The sequence below is a fragment of the Camellia sinensis genome, chromosome 7 (assembly GCF_055761805.1).
Source record: "Camellia sinensis isolate YWXY chromosome 7, ASM5576180v1, whole genome shotgun sequence".
NCBI lineage: Eukaryota > Viridiplantae > Streptophyta > Magnoliopsida > Ericales > Theaceae > Camellia > Camellia sinensis.
This window is the reverse complement of record NC_138967.1, coordinates 123848983-123871246: the sequence shown is the minus strand read 5'-3', so window position 1 is coordinate 123871246 and position 22264 is coordinate 123848983. Positions and strand designations below refer to the sequence as shown.

General features: G+C 34.1%; 1 pseudogene across 1 annotated transcript; it reads left to right on the top strand.

Annotated features, from left to right (window-relative positions):
* The first annotated feature begins 1500 nt into the window (after window positions 1-1500).
* On the top strand, window positions 1501-9814 carry LOC114303386 (glutamate receptor 3.4-like; annotated as a pseudogene). Its single transcript, XR_014335968.1, has 6 exons — window positions 1501-2361; window positions 3525-4859; window positions 4986-5253; window positions 8069-8104; window positions 8200-8594; window positions 9149-9814. The product of XR_014335968.1 is annotated as a glutamate receptor 3.4-like (transcript).
* Window positions 9815-22264: the final 12450 nt, after the last annotated feature.

Sequence of the window (22264 nt, the reverse complement as noted above, 5' to 3'; positions counted from 1 at the left end):
AATGTGTAGAATTCGTCGAGTACTACATACCTGTAAAAAATCACGTTCATCGGTTATTGATGGCTATCTCATTGGATCAGATTTCTGTCAACAATTTATTTTTTTACCATCCATTTTTTTATATAAAACTAATTTGATCACGTAGCTATCGATATCCAATTAAAGCGATTTTTAATAAGTATATAATACTCGACGAGTTTTACATATTGTATGATTTAAATTATCAAAATGGAACCCGTGATAAATTTCACAAATTCAATAGTATCATCCAGTTCAATTACGGGAGGAAGCCCGCCCCATTGTAATTTACTTTATTTTTAAGCAAATTACATATACCCTCGAGGTGTAGCTAAATTACAGATACCCCTGAGGTTTGAGAAATTACAGATACTTCCCTGAAGGTTGTATTTTCATAACAAATTAGTGGGCAATTTATTATGAAAATGTAAACCTCATGAGGCAATTTGTTATGAAAATATAAACCTCAGAGGATATCTGTAATTTCTCAAACCTCAAGGGAGTATCTATAATTTAGTTAAATTTCGAGATGGGTATATGTAATGTGTCCTATTTTTTAATATTGCATATGCTATTAGTACGGAATTCACGTGTTTCATATACAGTATAATCAGCATTTCTTGTCCTTTTTGGTTAACGTGGATAGATCTCAACGACCCTTTATTTTTTAAAATAAATAAATAAATAAATTTACAAAAAAAAAAAAAAACCAAATAGATAGCTCTAGAAATGCTTCATCATATTATGGGGTCTTTTGGGAAGTTGCCAAAAAGTCAATTTTTTGACTTTTCAGCTTTTTTAATCAAAAAATTACTTTTTTTATCTAAAACAATCCAATTTTTCGCCAAAAAATTAAAAAACTAACTTTTTACCAACTTTCTAAAACACCCACTATATGTAACTTATCACAAAATATATAATTTTATTATAAAATTATGTAATATTAATTATAAAATATATAATCTCGTTATAAATTAACATAATAAAAATGTCGTAACTAAATTATAAAATTTTATAACATTAATCACAAAATTACAAACTTTTGCAAGACTAATTACAAAATTTTTAAAATTTTTGTTACGTTAATTTGTAGTGAGATTACACATTTTATGGTTCATATTACAAAATTTTATGATAAAATTATACATTTTTATGACAGGTTACAGATACTGGGCACCCCTAAATGTGCGCACAGGAGAATTTCCCCTCACTGTTCAAAGTAGCGTGAGAGGTGAATAAATACGGGCTAGAATGATTCTTTACTGAAACTACAAGACTATTCTGAGAATACATTTGGAGCTCTCTTTTAGCTGGGAATATGTTTGTGTAGAATTGTTATGTTTTGCCCTAGGCATTCACAAAATATCATAATATTTGTGTATATATTTATGGACAACAACAAAACTAATCTAGAGCTGGGTTTCCCAGGAAATCTTGGTTTGCACCCTTCACTACTTGTGAGGATCTCTTATTTATTGACAATTTCTATCTCTTCCTATCCATTTATTTATTCATCCATGTGGGGTTTTGCAATACAATTGAATAATGATTCTCCAAGTTGTTTGTTTTTTAATAGATATATATATATATATATATATATCCATATACATGTGCTTATATGTGTGCATATATAAACATTAATATGATTACAATAATGGGCAGCTAAAATATTGGGACTTGGATTATTCCCATTTAAACTTGTTCTAGTTCCCCTTCCCCATGCCGTTTTGTTCTTGTATTCTGGATTTAAGATTCAAATTATTCTATGCATTCAATTTTTCCATTTTATGCGCTAAATCTCCCTACATTATTTGGGTTTTCTTTTTTCTTTTCTTTTTTTCTTTTTTCTTCTTTTTTTGAGGACTAGGTTCTGAGAGTTTTGTGACCCACTTTGTTTGGTAATCTTGATCCTATATCTTCAAGCTTTGTATTGTAAGCTTCACTTGCTTGTTGTATCTGTTAACAGGTGTATGATTTCTTGAAAATTTCATGAAACAATGCTTATTTGAAATTGCTGAATAATCAGTTAAGGCAATTGGTGGCTTGCATAGAAATGGAGACTGGTCTATTCTTAGGAGAACATGATGGTGGTGTTATTTTGTATGTGAGTGCGCGTGAAAATCATGGGTAGGACAGGAAATGCTAGTGTTTCTTCCTCAAAGCCGAATGTAGTGAATATTGGAGCTCTATATACCTTCAATTCTGTTATTGGACGATCAGCAAAGCCAGGAATTGAAGCTGCGGTTGATGATGTCAATTCCAATTCAACTGTTCTTGCTGGGATGAAATTGAATCTTATTTTGCATGACACGAATTGCAGTGGCTTCCTTGGAACTGTGGAAGGTAATCTCTGGATGTATACACTTGTATTGACAAAGAACTGTCCTTGCTTGAGGCAACCGAAACAGAACATGTTATTAGGATTAGTTATTTGCCTTCGCACAGTAGGAGTTCGCTACTAATTATATTTTTTGTTAAGTATCAAGTTCTTTATTGGATATAGAGTCTCAGTATAAGTTTCTTGTAACTATTAAGATCTATGCTTTTAACGGCATGTTCCTAGTCTTCTTAGAAGACTAGTTATATAATTGCGACCAAACTGCCGACTTTGTTGAACATATTTTAGCCTTGATCTATGGATATTGTCCTACTACACCAACCATTGACAAAGAAGGCTTTTGATGTCTTTGTTGTATTTTTTTATGATAACTTGAATGCCGAGTTTGGCATAAGGGCATTTTCTGTTTGCTCTTGGTTTGGTTTGGTACTTTCAATTCTTTCTCTTTGAGTGGTATTTGTCCTTCGGGTACTTTATTTGTTATGTATTTGTATGACATTTGAGTTTTCATTCCTGAAAGTTATGCCTAATGTTTCTTAGATATGACAATGAAGTTATGCTAATATTTCGTATGAACAATGAATTATAAGCATGTATAAATAAAATGACATAGGGTAGAACCCTCAAGTACTGATCTAATTAGATATACTCCTGTGAAAGCATAGTTGTTATCAAATCATTAGTTGTTTTGGTATTAATAAGAGAAAATTATATCAAAAATAATTTATGTTTTCGAGATCACAAGCAGCACTAATTAACCTACTCAAAGATGGTAAAAAAAAAAAAAGCATTTATATTCAAATGAAATTTATCAATAATGAACAAATTCTATGTGACCGACAATTCCTTTCAATGAAAAACAATGACAACTAAGCAAGAAAATTTAAACTAGCTTCTCTCTCAAAAAAAAAAAAAAAATTTAAATAACGTTAAATTAGTACACATTAATGTGTGTTTGAGAGGGGAAATATTGAGTACATACCTAACCTTTGGTATAATGCATAAAGTGGTGGTCCCAAGACTAGAACCCATAACCTTGAGGTTATTAGGGCAAGTCTTAACCATTGAACTAATGGTCACCCCCTTCTATCTCTCTCTCTCTCTCTCTCTCAAGCATCAAAATAAGAAATGAGAAATTTTGACAAGTTGTCTTTAATTACCTATGTAGCTTTGCTGTTGATGGAGAATGATGTGGTTGTTGTAATTGGCCTTCGGCCCTCTGGAATAGCACATGTTATTTCTCATGTTGTCAATGAACTTCATGTGTCGCTCATGTCATTTGCGGCGACACCCAACACTTTCGGCATTGCAATTTCCTTACTTCCTCTGCACTAGACACAGTGACTATTTCCAAATGTATGCAATAGCTGATCTGATCAAATTTTATGACTGGAGAGAGGTGGTCACCATCTTTGTCAATGATGATTATGGAAGAAATGGGATTTCCGTATTAGGTGATGCCCTTGCAAAGAAGCGTGCCAAGATTTCTTACAAAATTGTCTTTACTCTCGGAGCCTCTAGAAGTGACATCAATGACTTGTTAGTTAGAGTAAACATGATGGAATCTCGGGTTTATGTTTTTCATGTTAATCCAGACTCCGGCTTGACAATTTTTTCTGTAGCAAAGTTTCTTTGGATGTTGACCACCGGCTATATTTGGATTGCTACAGATTGGCTTCCTTTTGTGTTAGATTCATCAGAATCAGTTGATTGTAACACAATGAATCTCTTATAAGGGGTTATTGCACTTCGCCATCACACCCTAGATTCTGATCTCAAAAAGAGTTACGTCTAGGTGGAAAAACTTCACGTATAGGGAGACCTCGAGCTTCAATTCTTATGCACTCTATGCTTATGATTTCATTTGGCTACTTGCCTGTGCACTTGACGTTTTCTTCAACGAAGGAGGAAGCAGCTCATTCTCGTACGACCCTAGGTTGCACGACACTAATGGAAGCACACTGCATTTGACAGGACTTTGTACTTTTCAAGAAGGCCAAAAACTGCTCCAAATACTTCTTGGAATGAACTTCACAGGTCTAATTGGTCAGATTCAATTTGACTCAAAGAAGAATTTAATTCTTCCAACATTTGATATTCTTAACATTGGTGGGAATGGGTCTCAGAGGATTGGTTGCTAGTCAAACTATTCTAGTCTTTCTGTCATTGCTCCCAAAATCTTGTATATGAAGCCTCCAAATACTTTTACCAGTAACTGACATCTTGACAATGTAATATGGCCTGGAGAAACCACAAAACAACCTCAGGGTGGGTGTTCCCTAACAACAGAAAGCCTTTGTGAATTGCAGTGCCTAACCGAGTAAGTTATTTAGATTATGCAACCAAAGACAAGGGTCCACTTACGGTGAAAGGATACTGTATTGATGTCTTTGAAGCTGCAATAAAATTGTCGCCCTATGCTGTACCCCATACGTATACAATATATGCTGATGGTTTGAGAAACGCTTCCTATAACAATCGTGTGCACGATGTAGCCCAAAATGTGAGTATTTTCTATTATTATACTCAAAATTATGGTATTGGTATGAACCAAGTAGATTAAAAATATATGTTGACTAGTTTGCTTTAGGGTTTCAAAAATATTGTCCTGATCTTCTTCCTTCTTTAGAAATATGATGCAGCTATGGGGGACATTATAATTATAACAAACAGAAAAAGGATTGTAGCTTTTACGCAGCCTTGCATGAAATTTGGACTTGTCATAGTTGTTCCTATCAAAGAGATAAAATCTAGTGCTTGGGCTTTCCTCAGGCCTTTTACTGTGGAAATGTGGTGTCTCACTGGTGCTTTTTTTCTTTTTGTGTGAGTTCTTTGGATTCTTGAGCATCGAATGAATTCCGTGGCGCACCAAATCAACAACTTATAACAATCTTCTGGTTAGTATCTCATAGCACATACTTCATTGAAAGTGTCATAACCCGAACCCATCCCTAGAGGTTTATCATAATCGATCAGTAATCATGAGATTACCTACGGCCTCGGACAAAAATTTCAAAACATAATTAAGTATATGGGGAAAAAAGTGGAAGCAGCATAATAAAATTGTCCAACGAGCTGTGTATATATGGCATAAACAAAAACATCTTCAACGTTAATAACTCACATTCATACAAAACACATATTCATTAAATATTCATTACAGATTGCATATTCAAAGACTTATACATAAGAGTACAATTCATCATCTTACAAAACTTAAACTCTTGTAAACAAAAAATGATCAAGCATGACCAATAAAAACAAAAAGGCAAAGGCCTCATCTGAGAGGCATTCCTTGGCGAACATCACAAAGCTTGGGTGAACTTCTAGGGAAAACTCTAGGGCTGAACATCCTACTGCTCACCTACATATATATATATATATATAACGAATTAAGCTAAAACCGAGTGAATAATACCAAAGTAAAGAGGTAATGAATGAGTTCCATTGCTTACACATAATCGTTTTCATATCATATTCATTACATAACAGAACGACCTCTGGTCCAATACATGATGGAACGACCTTTACTCTAATAGATAACAAATATACAGAACAGAATAGATCATAACTTGACAGAACGACCTTGGGTCCAATTGATTACAGCTGATCAGATCAATGACCATTTGGTCAACACATAACAGATATCTCAGACTTATTAGATATACAAAACGACCTTGGGTCCATCCTCTCAGATATATAGAATGACCTTTGGTCCATCATATACATTCATACTTCGTCAATCACATTTACAGATATCATGTTGATCGAACAAATAGAAAGCTCATTCATATTTAGAAAACATAAGTTTAGAAAAGCGTACCACATAGAAACATTTAGAAAACAGAATGTATAAAAATATCTTTACTAAGATATTGCACATAGCGATGAGATTGTTGTCACATCTCCGTGGATCAACCTACACAACACATAAACATATACATACATTGTAACTCATAGCTTACTTGAATCATTCCTTTCTATTCAATTCTTTTAAGTCCATTTCTAACTTATTAATTCATTCATGAGGCTTAATTCATGCCTTAAAATGCTCAGATAGGAATGAGAGTGCAATTATGATCAGCATGCAACTTTTTAAAATAAGCTGAAACAGGGTAGTTCGCTTGAGCGCACAATCGATTGCTTAAGCGGACTACACGGTCTGCAAAAGTACTGGATGCACAAAATCTAGGCTCGGTGGCCACTCGAGCCAAGTCCAATGAAAGCTAAGGTCGCTTGATCAGACACTTGGTTGCTCGAGCGATGTGTAACTCTGCAAAAATACTGGAAGCTCTCATTGTGCGCTCGAGCTGTGACTTCATTGCTCGAGCGATTAGGCCAAATTTTGGGCTTCCAATACAGAATTTTGAGCTTCAAAACTTGGGTCCAAAATGTAAAGCCTTGCATAACACACTAAACCATGAAAACACTTCCAAAAACATGAGTATAAAGTCAATTCTAAACCTTTAGCTCAAAGCTCCATGATTTCACCAAAATTGAAAGTCAAATCTTCATGCATGTATGAATTTGTTTCAAATTCTATTCCATAACTCTCAAAACTTGAAATTGAACTTTAAAACTCTAAGAATCATGGATGCATGTATGATTCAACTCCTAAATTCAACATAAATGACAAAAATCATAATAAAAATGATGGAACTTTACAAAATTATGCATGCATGTATGTCTAACTTCAATTTAACGCATCTTTAAGCCATTTCTTGTGTTTAATCTCATATTCTTCTTGAATTCATAAGCTAGGTAAGTTATCTTCATGAATTAAGGTTGAATTCCATACCTAGAGTCTTGAATTTAGCTTGCTTTAGCAAAATCTTGAACTTCTCTTCGTAAGTCTTCAATTTCCTAGCAATTCTCCAAGCTTCCTAGCTTCTCTCTGTCTAGAATGAATTCACTCTCTCTCTAAAACTCTCCAACAGAAATTTTGAGCTCAAAATGAATAATTCTCTCTTCTCTTATCATATATATACATGTTGATTAACTTAATACACTAATTAGGGATAAACCTAACTAATTAGAGCTTAAGGCTAACTAAACAAAACTTAATTTAATTAAATTGAATCAATTTTTAATCAAACTTTCCAATAGGCTCTAAAAATCATGACATCCTAATTAAACTTGTCAATTTCAGTTTCTGAAGTCATTAAGGCTCTCAATTTCAGATTCAAAATGTAAATCATAACAAATAATTCACAAATCAGACAGATACACACAAATTAATTACAAAACACATAAGTACAATTCAAAATTAAATAAATGTAAATATGTTACATGGTGGGGTTATGACAAAAAGCCCTCTGATATATGGGATTTACAGATGATATTAAAAACCTCGGTGATTGATCTTGATGTTGTTTGAGTGACCAATTTCTCTTATCAGTCTCTTGGCAAATCATAACATCTAATATGTTAAAACTGTTGCTTATTCAATGAATGCTATAAATAGTAAGACATGCTTCTTCTTCTTCTTCTTCTTCTTCTTCTTCTTTTGGGTTTTTTATTTTTATTTTTATCAAATAGCGCAAGTTTACTGGTTCAATTGACTACTCTTAACTATAATGAATTACATCATAGATTATGCAGTATCAATAATTTGTATAAAACTGGTGTGGTTATTTAAGCATCTTGACCTAACACTCCATTTGCTTTGTGGATGTTAGAGAATTACTTATATGATCGCTTCTAATGTTGTAGGTTCGGTTTCTCAATAATGTTTTTTGCACACAGTATGTTGCCTAATCTGTTGTGTTCACTTTTAATTATTGCATCATGACATTTTTAAGTGTCAATACATTAATATTTCTCTACTTGGAGTTGAACACAAGAGAGAACACTGTGAGCACCCTGGGACGTTTGGTGCTGATCTTATGGCTCTTTGTAGTGTTAACTATCGATTCAAGCTACACAGCTAGCTAGACATCAATCCTTACAGTGCAACAGCTGACGTCAAATATTGAAAAGATTGATAGCTTGATCTCAAGTACCGATTCAATTGGAGTTGAAGATGGATCATTCTGATTGAAAAGCTCAACATAGCAGAGTCAAGAATGAAAACATTAAAAAACCAGGAAGAATATGTTGATACCCTTCACAAAGGTCCAAAAGCAGGGGGAGTAGCTACAATTGTTGACAGCTTCCTTACATTAAGCTCTTATTGTACAAGACCAACTGCAAATTTAGATCTGTGGGACAAGAATTTACTAAAAACGGATGGGGATTTGTAAGTATTTTCTTAGTTTAATCCTGAACGAGTAATTATTGATGCAATATTTGAAATGGCTAAGCCAAACTTCGATCAGATAAGTTTTAAGATGTCATGTTAATATCAATAGAAAACAAAACCCATGAGATGTGACCAAAATATATCCTCGTTGCATAAATTTGATATTTATCTTATATCAGACTTGACTTTTAGCTAAATCTTATACGCTTCTAGGCTCTAGTATTTATGTTACTTTTTTTTCTTTTCTTTTTTTCATTTATCGAATAGTGCTTACGTCTATGATTTGATTTCCAAGAAGAAAGTAAGATTGTGAGGGTTCTTGCTATGTATAAACGTTCTGTGTGTAGTGAGATTTTCTTTACAAATTTATTTTTAGGCTATGTTTCGATTAAGGATTTAAGTGGGAATTTTATGATGGGAATGAAAAGGAAATAAAAATTAACTTTCATTTCATTCACTTTTTGTATCATTTTTTTCTTCCTCTTCAAATCCTTGATCCAAATACACAGCCTCCATGTAACTTGATTATGATGTTTAATTTCCTGACTCAGGCATTTTAGAGAGACTCTCCTTTTGTGGTGGACTTGTCGACTGCTATTCTACGACTCTTAGAGAACGGTGATCTCCAAAGAATCCACGATAGATGGATATTGCTCAATAGGTGCTTTGCACAAGCCAACCAAGTTGATGAAAACATTCTGTCTCTCACTAGCTTCTGGGGCCTATTCCTTATATATGGCACAACATGCTTCCTTGCCCTTACAATATTTTTCTACAAGTTGTGCTAGCAATATCGCAGGTACACCCCGAAGGATGAGGAACAAGATATTGATGAGCATGAATCTATTAGGCCAAAAAGTACATTGCATGTGACTAGCTTCAAGGATTTTGTTGATAAGAAAGAAGATGAGGTCATGGAATCAATAAAACAAAAGAGTAATAGCAAAAGACAAGCAAGCCAATGCTCTGATGGGCATCCTAGTTCCCCTTCTAGGTAAATTTTTGCCCATGGGCTAGTTAAGTATAATATCAACACAAAATCTCATATTGTTTTATACCTGTTTCGACCCTTTGATATTCAAAGTTAAGCAGCTAGGTTGAAAATGTCATGTATAGGATCTGTGGTGAAATTGAGAAAAAATTGGCAAGACAATTTCTTTATTTCAGTGTTTTTATTATACAATTTTGTTTGTATTTTGTAACTTTATTATTATTTTTAATAAGGGTGCTTTTGGAGATGTTGAAAGTTACTGTCAGGTTTTTGTTTAGTGTTGGATTAGAATGGTATATTAGCTGGTAGTTGTGATTCCCCCTGACCTTGAAATATTGAAAATAAAAACAAAAATGGGGCCATGAATTTGTTCATCTAATGGAATTTGGTTGGCATCCCAATTCCCAAGTGACTTGGGACGATGTTTGGACTTTGAATTCACTGAGGAATTTGCATAGAAAACAAAACAAAATAACGGTGAAGGGAACAAAGAAAAAAAAGAGGAAAAAAACTTCTACTTTGTAACGCCTTCAAAATAATAACAATAAACCCAACAATATAGACATGCATTGATATATATAAGCTCCACATTCTTCTATTCATCAGAGTTCCATTACCAAAAAGTATTACATGTTAACGACAAAAGCAAATGCCCTACGGGCTTACAACTTTCCAAGTTAACACTTGGTTACAACAAAAGAGTACTAACTCATTTACACATTAAGCCCTTGGCTTGAATATACATGTAATACATCAAGAAACTAAACAACAAAAATCTGCCTGCCTCTAGCCTCCCAAGCTACGTCCTTGGAGGTGGCATGCTACCTGTACCTGAAAATGATATTCCCATATAGGGTGAGCCACAGCCCAGTAGAGATATGCTAAACACAGTATGAGCAATGACTAAGACATTAGCAATTGATAAATGTTCAATTTTCATAAACCAATTCATAATCCATTTCCATTTCTTATCAATTTCACAATTCCCATCAATGGCTCAGAACCTGGCCAACCACTTATATGAGACAAAGACTCATATTAAACATTTCCCATTTTCACAATAGATAAACACACAGGTTATATCAACATCTCAACAGATAAGCATACAAGCTATATCTACATTTCAACAGATATGCATATTAACTATATCAACACTTCCCATGACAAGCATATGAGCTGTATCAACACTTCCAATGACAAGCATATAAGCTGTATCAACACATCATCTGACAAGCATATGAGCTGTATCAGTGGAGTCCATCCCCTATCTCCTTCCAAACAACATCCGGTTTAGAGGTCCATCCCCTATCTTCACCTAAACCGTGGAGTACATCCCCTATCTCCTCCCACACACACAATGCATATATACACAAAGGTCATATACACAATCAATCAATACATAACATTAATGTATTCTATCAACCGCCATACTCTATGACATATCCAATTGATTAGTTCTAGTTTGCCTAATCATCATGCATTGTCTACAACAATCAAAACTACCCTCCACCGGTAGCACAAGCAATTATTTCTAAACAGATAATAAAAGCTCCAACAGATAAAATATCAATGTTTTCAAAAGTGAGCGATTAACAAATCCAACTCCACTATTCTACCATATAATGAGTCAATTTCATTATTTCCAACTCAATTCCAAATATCAACACTTTTCCCAAATTAATTATACCAATTAATTTACACAACGAATTAGGGCTTTCTCCCCCATTTTCCAACATTGACCCAATGGTCCATATATCAACAACCAACATCAATACCGCTATTTTGAAACCCAAAATACTCATTTTAGAATCAAAATAATAAAACCCTCTTTGACATTTTGAAACCCTAAGTCCCAAAATTTCCCAACTTCAACACTTTATCAAAATCACCAAAAATCTATGTTAAAGACCATAAAAGTGAGTAGGAATCCCTACCTCAAATTCGGAGCCCAAGAGGAGAAGATGTAGAAAACTAAAATGCTCCAAACTCCAAGATTTACGGATCAAAACGAAGCTCTCGACGATCAACACAACCTTTACAAAGGGCAAAGGAAAGGAAAGTACTCTAACTAGATCAAACCCTAGAGAGAAGGGAGTTTCTAGAGAGAGAGGCTCTCAAAATATCTTTTTAGAAAATAAGAGAGAGAGGAAGTGTAGAAAGTGATTCAAAAATGCCCAGTTGCCCTCTGTTATACGACATTCCTGCTCGAGCGGAAAACACAACGCTCGAGCGTCAAGAACAAAAATCTGGACACGCTCGAGCGCAATAGGGCCCGCTCGAGTGCCAAGACACAAGAATAAAGCACTCCCGCTCGAGCGCGAAAACCAGTCCGCTCGAGCGTAGATTTCCTCCTTCCAGAACTTATACCCAGAAAGTACTACCCGCTCGAGCGCCAACAAACCTGCTCGAGCGCCACCGCTCGAGCCTAAAGAAACCCGCTCGAGCATAGAAATCACATCTGCAGAAGTTTTGCAGGAACACGAAATACTGGAGGTATGCAATCCCCGCTCGAGCGCAAGAACACCCGCTCGAGCGGATCGCCTAGAAACTGAACAACAAGGAATTGAAACCAAGGCCTAACCAACCTGTAACAACCCTGTTCAAAACATCCTAAAACTCAATCAAGTGGAATTAAAGGACGACAACAAGATAGATACCACTACCAACTTCACGGAACCGAGTCCGGAATGCAACAGAACGGTAAAGGGACAACCGGGATTGCTATATACTTCGTTTCTCTTTGCTCTGCAGAATTTCCCAATCCAAACGCAGCCTTAAATTTAGGAGGTTGGGATCTCAAGCCATCCCAAGTGACTTAACAAATGTTCTCATCTCATGCTACCAACTTACCAAAAGTGAAATGAAAATGGTGTTATAACCATTAATATGTGTTGATGCTGCAAAGATGGTCTAATCAAGTTAATATTGAAAGAGACTTGGAAACATGTTGTAAATTATTGAATTATTAATGTGTCAATGATATTCATTCTCATCACTACCCAAACATTATATGATTGTCAATTGAAATTTTGGTTTTTGGATTTTTGGCCTGTTTTTTATAATATATTTAAATATTTTTATATTTTAATTCTTTAAGCATTAAAAGGTAAGTGACTAATCATACAAGTTTTGTAATAAAATTAGAGAGGAAAACATTTATACAACTACTTTTATCATTTTTTTCCCATTTATTCCGAATATGATATTCTTTGAGTTTTTATAGAAAGGCCTTGGCTTGTCTCCAGTCCAAAATGGGACTGGAGCGTGTTATTGGGCTTCATTGGCCCACTACAGAGTCAACATTGATAATCCAAACCGTTCAATGTTTAGATTTTGCCGAGTACTTCATCTCTGCCAAAAACCACGTTAATCAAATACCGATAACCACCTGATCAGATGAAATTTGTGTCAACGGTAACTATGATTTCAAAAATAAATTGTTGACACAAATGTTATCTAATCAAGTGGCTATTGATATCTAATCAACATTGTTTTTTACATATATAAAGTGCTCGATGAGTCCTAAATACTAAATGGTTCGGATCATCGATGCGGGCCCCATCGTGAGCCTACGGAGGCCCAACTTCAATTGGAAAACCCAACTGGAGAGAAGCAGTGTCCTTATTTAAAAAAAGAAAAAGAAAAAAAGAAGCCCTATTGAAATCTCATGTGAGTCCTTCTTTTACATCAAACCGACAAAACTAAAGAAAAATCAATCCACAATCCATTTCTTTTCCTTAACCAATAAATTCAAAAGGTTCACTTTGACGTTAATTTTTTTCTCAATTCCGACCGAACCAAACAGTTTACAGTCCTAATATATATATATATATATATATGAAAAACACAATACAACCATTATTACTTCTTTTATAAATTTTAGCCTAAGCTTAATAAGATGCATAAATAAGATGTCACATTTAAACAAGTATTAGTAAAATATAATGTTATAAATTTTTTAGGCCCTTCATTGCATAGTAAATCCCAAATATGTCAAGTTGCAAACTGTGTGTCCATTAAGTCCATAAGTTTTAATCAATAATTATATATGAGATTTTCCAAATTACAATAATAAAATATTTTAATTCCTCCATTCACCCAATGTTGATATCTACTTAGTAACCATACAATTCTAATTCTTATTTTTTATACCTTATGAATATGATATAAAGCTCTTGAACCATGTGATTCCATTAAACAATCATTGGAATAGCATATTCCCTGAAAACACGTGGGATGTATTTATATGATTGGTCAATTTTTGGGAAGAAAAACCAAATTCCAATCATGAAAGTCGGAAGCCATCGCAAGATTATACTGATTAAAAATAGAATACTTTACAGTAAATGATGATCACATATCTTGATAAGCTTAAGCCACATTTTTCCGAATCATTTGGTGGAGCACAAACCTCTTTCGGCTTGTTTTATCTGTACACCTATCAAGATTCTCTCATTATTCAATTAATTTAATCAACCAGTTGGGGGATTAATGAAATTTCACTGTAAGATATTGACACACCACTATTATTCTAGTAGACACCATTACTAAAAAAAAATATAAAAAATATAAAAAAATTAATTGTCATTGTGTCCTCAAAGAAAATTACATTTTTAGACAACAATCCTAAAATCAAATATTTCAATACATAGCATTACAAATCACTAGACGTTGCCGTTTATGAACCCCCTTCTTCATTTGCCACTTCACGCCCATCTCCATTCCTTTACCACCACCTCTAACTAATTCCCAGCTCTAACAACTATCTTTACCCTAAAACCAAGACCATTGCAACTCTCACCACCGCACAACCACTACTATCGCAACTATAACCCTGCCGAGACCTACCACCCCTATGACATACAACTTGTATAACCCCTACCTCTGTGACACACAACCCATTCTCTTCTTCTTCTTTTTTTCCTTCTCCTCTTTCCAAAACCAGAGATTTGAAAACCCTAGATCTACGGTTCACGATAGAGAAAGGCTAAGAAGGGGTTTGCCATTGAGGAAGGTAGAAAAGGTAATGAAATAAACACTCAAACACAGAACAACTATGAATTTGATAAAACGATATGCTCTCTCTTGTAATGACATTAATTCTCCAATATAGCTGCCTGGGTACAGACCTGACCCTTTTATACTCTTTGATTTTGAGTTTTGTGTTCTGTGTGTGTTGGTGTTGTTATAGTCTGTTTTTGTCCTATATTATCAATTGGGAGTTGAGAATGTGGTTTTTGAGTTTGTTTTGAATAGGTTGCGACTTAGTATTTCTGGAGAGGTTTTGGCTATTGGGGTTATGTTTGCTCGAGCGGTGAGTTGGTCGCTCGAGTAGTTTTTCATTCCTTTCGGAATTAGTGTTTGTAGGCTGAACTTTTAGAAGTGTTCTCTCGAGCGGTGTTTTGGTCACTCGAGCAGTCTATTTTGTAGGGATAATCTTTTGGGAGTTTGGTTGGCTTAGTTTTGGTTGCTCGAGCGATGATCTATGTATGATGCTCGAGCCGTGTTTTAGTCGCTTGAGCGGTTTGTTTATATAAAGCTGCGGGAAAAGATCTTTTCTTTCACTTTTCTAATTCCTATCTCTCTTTAAACATCTCAGAACCCATTTCTTTCTCTCTCTCTCTCTCTATATATATATTCTTACCAAAAAATTTCCTATCTACTTCAATCCATGAATCTCACCACCTTGGTGCTTTGGGATAAAAGGTAGAGTGCAAGGAGGTGGTAATTTGAAAAGTTCGGGTTTTGGTTGCCGTCAAATTCGAGGTTTTGTTTCTTTCTCTTTCTACTATTGAGGTAGGAATTTATTTAAGATTTTTGCATGGTACTTAGCTTCATTATGTGCTTTTGAATAGAGTAGTATTTTGAGAGTTTTGGGTTTGATTTTGGGTTTTGAATTAGCTTATAAAATAAGGGTTTTTGTGATGGATGTAAATGAAATGGTTTGGTTGATGGAAAGTATTGGAAATTATGGAATCTCTCTTAAATAAAGCTTTTGAAATGAATAGATGTTATTTGAAACATTGAAAATCCTTAGGATTTATTAGTTTGGAGCAAAGATGGGAAGTGATGGGATTATGGAATAATGTTCTAATTCATGTTTGATTGGGAAGAGGAGTTGAACATGTATTGTTACTCCTATATGGAAATTTCAGAATTTATATCTGTTGTTTGAAATTTATCTTTTGAATAGAGATATTTTTTATGGCTACCGGTGGAGGATAGCATTGATTGTTGTAGAAATTGCATGAGAACTGAGGGTGTGTTTGATTGGACGGACTAGATAAGGGGAGATTAGAATCCATCGGACTTGAATCCTGGGACTGTGAATCCCCGGACTATTTGATTGGATTAGATATGTATCATGTGTTTGTTTTCTCATGGGATTATATGTCTGGAAAGAACTATTTTTAGTGAATCCAATGTTTGGTTGAACAGACTAGATAGGATAAATGAGCAAAAGACTATTTTACCCTTTTTTAATTGTTTACTAAGTAATAGTAATATTGAACATATCTTTAATATTTTAATTATTTTTAGCTAGATTAAACAAAATTTTATTTTATTTTATTTTTTACACAATTAAATAAATTTATTTTTTTAAAATTAAATAAATAAAATATCAATAAAAATATATGTTATTTTTTTAATTAAAATTTTAAATAACTTTGTTTTTAAAAATAATAATAATTAAACAATGAAACTAAATAAAACATCTATTAAAATTTAAATAATGAAATTAAATAAAATATAAACAAAATTTTAAAATAAAATATCTATAAAAAATTATTTTAAAAAAATTAAATAAATAAAACATCAATAAAAACTTAAATAAAATTATTTTATTTTTAAATTGAGACATTTAAATTTTATTGAATTTTACTAAATATAATACATAATTAAATAGTAGAGGGTCAAAATGGTCATTTTACTACCTAATCCCAATAGTAAATAGTCCCTCCAAAATTGTCCCACCCCCCCTCTCCCGAGATAGTATAATCCCCCATATGGGGGAAAAGGAGTCTGGTCGGACTCCACGTCCGCCGGACTAAAAAAAAAACAAACGATGGACATCTCACTCCTTCAAATTAGCAATCCGAACAGTGAATAATCCCCCCCCCCAATCCCCCCAATCAAACACATCCTAAGTAAATTGAAACCATTCATTCATGCATTGCATTTGAACACTTGTTTCACATTTATACATTGAAAATGTATCGTTTTGAGAAAAAGTGGTGAATACCTTGGTGAATCTGGTTAGGGGGTGTAGTTGTGGTTATTATTATGTTGACCTGTGTGTCTTTGATGAAAGTTCAGAAACCTGCACGGTTAGGTGCCGATCCTTTTGATTAGTACCGGTAAAATGGCTTTGGTCTTGCTTGTATAGCCTATTCATAGACACGTACCTAGAGATTTTTAGTGTGTGTATCCACTGCCCTGTTTTTTGTTTTGGAAGTAACGGTTTATTAATTGAATTATAGCATGGCATTACATTGTTTGAAAGAGAAAGTGCATTGTTTTATTGGTAAATGGCATTCATGTGCATTCACCCTATGGCTTGGTTAAGCATCATACTATTCATTAAACTTATCTCTACTGGGCATTAGCTCACTTTATGTGGAATCAACTTTCAGGTGTTGATGGTATGTCTTTGCCAAAGAGTTAGCTTGAGATGATAGTGGAGCGAGATGCTCATCTTTGTTTTGTTTTGTAAATATTCTTTTGTAGAAGCCTAGGGCTTTCTTTGTATTGGGCTTGACCCACTTTTGCTGCAACCAAGTATCGTCTTGGAAAAGTATAGCCTTTAAGGCATGAACTTGTACTTATCTATTGTTGTTTACATATGTTGATCACATGCTATAGATTCAGAGCCTATGATTGGTGAATGTATTAATGTATGTGACACCTTTTGTAATACTAATGGAAATCAATTAAAGTATTAGTTCTGGAAATGATCTTGATATTGAATGATTGAGACTATAAGCTTCCGCATATCTGTTGAGAATCATGAGGGTATCTATTGTTAATATTTTTGGGGCATGACATCCAAAATAAAATTACTTGCCCTAAGGCTAACAACATTTATTTATAATAGAACGAGGTCCTAATTAAACTAGAAAATAAACTAAAAAAAAAAAAACAATACGTACTAATCAAGCCTAAATCAAAAGAATTACGAAAAGAGCATTGATATTCAAGCCCAAAAGTTAAATTCAATTTTTAAACCTAATGATGTGACAATCAATTAGAATATCTAAGACAACTTTCTCTCTCATATCTTCTCTAATTATTAGCCAATCATCTCTCTTACACATCATTGGGTCTAAAAAGTGAGCTTGTATATCATTTTTCTTATGAAAAAAAGCTTATTAAAAATGAATAGTTTGAGTTAAGATCAAATTTGAAAATTATAATGAAAAATATATATTTTGAAAAACAAAAATCTAACCCCAATTGTATTCGTCTAAACCAAATTATAGGCGAATCAATTATTTTTAAAAATAACAAAATCACGAAATTGAAAGTCTAAACATTAGAATTTGATCTAAATTCTTTGTAGACTATGGCAAAGCAATAGGTATTGGTTGCTACGTCATTTTTAATGTCTCGATCAAAGTCCATGGTATTTCGAGTTTGTGTCATCTTGCATCTACTAGTGTCTTTTACTTATGCCTTGTTTGGCCATGAGTTCCAGAAACTCTATAGTCAAACACTCTGCATCAAGGGGCTAGGAGGGGTATACGAAAGGAATTGCAGGAGAGGAATCGTAGCAAGAGGTGGGGCCTAGGTTAGGGTACAATAACAAAGAAGAAGAAGAAGAAGAATGAGAAGGAGGAAGGGGAAGAGGAAAACAATGAGGAGGTAGCAGCGACAGCCAACGGGAATAGTGTGAAAGAAAAGTTGCGGCAGAGGAGGGCAATTGTGTTAGGGTTTTGAGCCAGAAGAGGGGTTGGAGATCAACGGTTGATGGCAACAGATGGTGGTGGCTAGCGTTAGAGTTAGAGATTGAAGAAGATGAGAGTATTTTAATTTTTTTTTTAAATTAATAGTGTAAATTGAGAAAAAAATACAAAAATTCAAATTGTGTATTTTTTGATGGAGTAAGTGGTGTATATTAAGATGATTTGTGATGTACAAATAAAACTCCCATTTGTTTTCAACGAAGAAATTTTTTTGGTTGCATTCTTTATATAAGAAAATTTGAGATTGAGGAAATCTCACAACAAATGTCCAAAAAATAAAATAAAAAATAAGTGTCTTCATAAGATGAGTTAGTGTATTGATAGTGTATGGGCCAAAATGTGCTTCAACTTAATAACTACAATGATCAAATTAATAATCGATTGAGCTATCCCAAATTGGGAAAATATTTGCACTTCACTAAAAAATGAACTATCCAATTTCCTATTATAGATAAGATTTCACATTCCCCAAATATGACCTTGTCCAAAATAACAATAGTGTTAGTGCATATAAATTGTTAGGGGTCCAATCTGAGCAATCCAAATCCAATTCAAAAAAATTTAGAACTTTGACAATAATTTTAAATTGAAAATTGTTTAAAATAGCTCTCAAAGTTATTGTTAGTGTTGAAAAATATATAATATTATTTTGAAATGTGTAAAAGGTATAGAAAAATATATAAAAGTATTTTAAAATATGTAAAATATATATATTGGTTTTATAAATATTTTATCATTGTTGGCTTTTTTTACTAACAACTCTTGAGATTGTTATTAGGATGACCCTTTTAAATTTAATCAATTTCTAGATTAACATTTGTCAATCCAAAAATTTGATAGGCATCTAGGCATAACTCTCACAATCCAAACAATATGAATACTACTATTAATACATAATTATATATAATAGGGGAAGTACCTATAAATCCTATTTCATATCTTAATAACCAATAAGTCCTTCAAATAATCAAATGAACCCAATAGTTCCATTTATGTGGAAATGACAGTATAATCTTATAGTTTACACGTGTGAAGGTTAGTTAATACCCATAATATAGCGATCCCGGGTTTACCCTTGTTGTACAGTGATCCGGACATGTGTCCGTGGATGTTAGTTGTTGTTTATTATCTTGTTTGCATCCTTTTTACTTTGTATATTGAGTTATAGGATGTGTTGGGCAGCTTTGTTACAAGTTGGTTGTGTTTGGGAGCCTAGTGCTGCTGCCCAGATTTTTGGACCTTCGCTCGAGCGAGGAGTTGGTCGCTCGAGCGAGAGTTGAGTTCGTGTTTGGTGGATCGAGCCAGAGTGGCTTCGATCGAGCGAGCGATTGCGTCTGGTTCTGGACCTGAGAGTTGCATTGCTTGGCTCGAACGAGTTTTTCTTGGCTCGAGCGGTCTGGTTTGTTCTTCGCTCGAGCGAGAGGTCTGTCGCTCGAGCGTGCTTCTGGTTGCAGACCTGAGGGTTTAAGTTGTTGGCTCGAGCGAGCATTCCTTCGCTCGAGCGCACTTCTGAGTTTTTGGCTCGAGCGAGAACTTCTTGGCTCGAGCGAGATTTTTCTGTGTCTGGTCGCTCGAGCGACAAAGTCTTCGCTCGAGCGAGCGTGTTTTATATCAGCGAACAGTAGCGATTTTGAACTTCACTTTTCCACTTTCTTTTTTGATCAAACCCTAGATCCGAGACTCTCTCTCTCTAAACTTACACTCTCTCTAGATTTGATCTCCCTAGAGTGTGAATCTAGCCTAGGGCCTTTGTTAAAAAGATAGAGGGCGTTGAGAGCTTTGATTTAATCTGAAAAAGTTTAGATTTGGAGCACGTTGATCTTCGAGTCTTCATCTCCTTTTTGGCTCAAACTTCGAGGTAGGGATATCCTACTCCTCTCTATGGATTCTGTCTTTAAATTTTAGTATTTTGAGATGTTGGGGTTGGTTTGGTAATTTGGTAAAAGTTTGGGGCTTTTGTGCAATTTTACAAAAGTTGGGGTTTTATTCATAATAAACCTAGATGCATGTTTGGCATAGAGAAATGGAATAAATGTTGAATCATTGATGAAAATGGGACCTAAGGGTTGAAATGGTAATTATGGATAACGACCTAATTACATTGTTTGATTAATTGGGATAATTAATTGTGAGAAATGAGGAAATGAAATGTTGATTGAATATCCATTGTGCATTTATTTTCTGTTTAGAAATAACTGCTTTGGGCTATCGGTGGAGGATAGTCGTGATTGTTGTAGACAATGCATGATGATTAGGCAAACGGAAACTAATCAATGGAATGTGTCATGGAATTTGACGGTTGATAGAATACATTAACTATATGTATTGAGTGATTGTATATAGAACCAATGTGTTTGTATACGTTATGTGTAGAGGAGGAGATGGGGGATGTACTCCGCGGTTTAGGGAAAGATGGGGGATGTACCTCTAAACCGGATAGTGTTGGGAGAAGATAGGGGATGAACTCCGTAGATACAGCTCATATGCTTGTCTAGAGAAGTGAAGATAGAGCTCATATGCTTATCTTTGTGAAGTGTGGATATTGTGGATATTGTTGTTATACATATCTGTTGAGAATGTGGATACAGCTTATATGCTTATCTGTGAATGTGGGATATAGTTTTTATACATATCTGTTGAGAATGTGGATAGAGCTTATATGTCTATCTGTTGAAAAGGGGAAAATGAAAAGTAACTTGGACTCATAAGTCGTATGACATAAATATGTGATTTATGTGAATGTAGCAGTGTTGGCCATCTATCAATTGCTAATCTTTTAGTCATTGTTCATGGTTGGTTTAGTGTATTTCTACTGGGCTGTGGCTCACCCTTTATGGGAATATCATTTTCAGGTACAGGTAGCATGCCACCTCCAAGGACATAGCTTGGGAGGCTAGAGGCGGACATACTTTTGTCATTTTACTTTTTGATGTATTACATGTAAATTCAAGCCAAGGGCTTAATGTGTAATGAGTTAGTACTCTTTTGTTGTAACCAAGTATTAACTTGGAAAGCTGTAAGCCCATAGGGCATTTGCTTTTGTTGTTAACATGTAATACTTATGTAATGGAATTCTGATATATGGAAGAATGTGGAACTTTTACATATCAACGCATGTCTTATTTGATGGGTTTAATGTTATTATTTTGAGGGCGTTACACATAAATAATTGAAATTCCCAAAGTAAGAAATTACACATTTGTCCAAAGCTTATTAAGAAGTTTTTCTAATAATTTTAAAATGTTTGAAAAATCCCACATTTCAAGTCATTCCAAATCAAAAAGATTTTCATATCAAAATCCACTCCAAATTTGAGTACCCACACCACACCCCAAAAAGATTTCTATATTAGAAGATTTTATGCTCAATGAAAATTGGGCATGGCTCCCCTCCACACTCTTATCTTTCATACTTCTCCGTACTCCATTTTTTGTGCTCCATTATCATAATGATAATCTAAACTATTCATCTTGTAAATCTCACAATGAAGACTAACTGTGCAAAAAATTAGCTTCATTGGATATCAATGAATACATAAACAAATCACTTTTTGTTTTATTGAATGAAAGGTTCAAGTTTAAACTCACAATTACTATCCATTTAAAAAAAAACAAAATGCAATTTATTTCTATATCTAGTGATATCCGATAAAACTAATTTTTTGCATAATTGATTTAAATTGTTGAGATTACGAGGTAAATGGTTTAGATAAT